General features: G+C 64.5%; 1 long non-coding RNA gene across 2 annotated transcripts; it reads left to right on the forward strand.

The window, feature by feature from the left end:
* The first annotated feature begins 8 nt into the window (after nucleotides 1-8).
* Nucleotides 9-550, forward strand: LOC122193515. Of its 2 annotated transcripts, none has more exons than XR_006182926.1 (3): nucleotides 9-113; nucleotides 201-296; nucleotides 402-550. It is a non-coding gene; the product is annotated as an uncharacterized LOC122193515 (long non-coding RNA). The 2 variants fall into 2 exon arrangements; XR_006182927.1 differs by having other exon boundaries at nucleotides 102-116.
* The last annotated feature ends 93 nt before the right edge of the window (nucleotides 551-643 follow it).

Below are 643 nucleotides of genomic sequence, written 5' to 3' on the forward strand. Positions count from 1 at the left end.
CCCCCCCCGAATTTGCCCTATGGAGGAGCAGCGGCACTGCCTTTATCCCCCGAGCCGGGGGGGGAGAAGTCGGCATCCCAAACCCCACCCTGCAGAGCGGCCGCCACACTCAGGTTGTGAGTTTTGTGGGGTGGGGGTGGGGGGATCCCAAAAGAAATCCACTCTTTGTGATCCCCCTCCCCCCTTTCCACCCCCCCCAGGACGGACAGCCGGGGGCAAAGCGGGGGTTTTGGGGGGACGTCGTTACCGGCCCCTTCCTCATCTTTGGCCTCACCCGGATCGGCACCCATGAGAAGGTGGTGGGGGCACTGTTTTTTTGGGTGGGGGGGTTCAATGTTTGTGATGGTGTTGTATTTTACATTGTGAATTCCACCCCCCCCCCCCCCCCCGACCCACCCCAGACGGCCACGGAAATCTCAGTGGCCAAAGTCACGGAGCTGCTGTGGGAGCTGCACGGCAGGGGGAGCCGTGAGGAACCCCCCCGCGATGAAGGGGATGAGGATGGCGATGCAGACCCCCCCGAGGAGCCCCTGTGGGATGGGGGCAGCGCCCTGGGTGAGCGTCCCCCCTTCCTTTGCTAACGCCACTCCCCCGTTCTTCTAAGTGCCCTCTCCCCATTCTGCATGTTGCCCCCCCCCCCCCC

Source organism: Lagopus leucura, unplaced genomic scaffold (genome assembly GCF_019238085.1).
Source record: "Lagopus leucura isolate 7727_CA_CO unplaced genomic scaffold, USGS_WTPT01 27933-0_obj-0_obj, whole genome shotgun sequence".
Taxonomy (NCBI): Eukaryota; Metazoa; Chordata; class Aves; order Galliformes; family Phasianidae; genus Lagopus; species Lagopus leucura.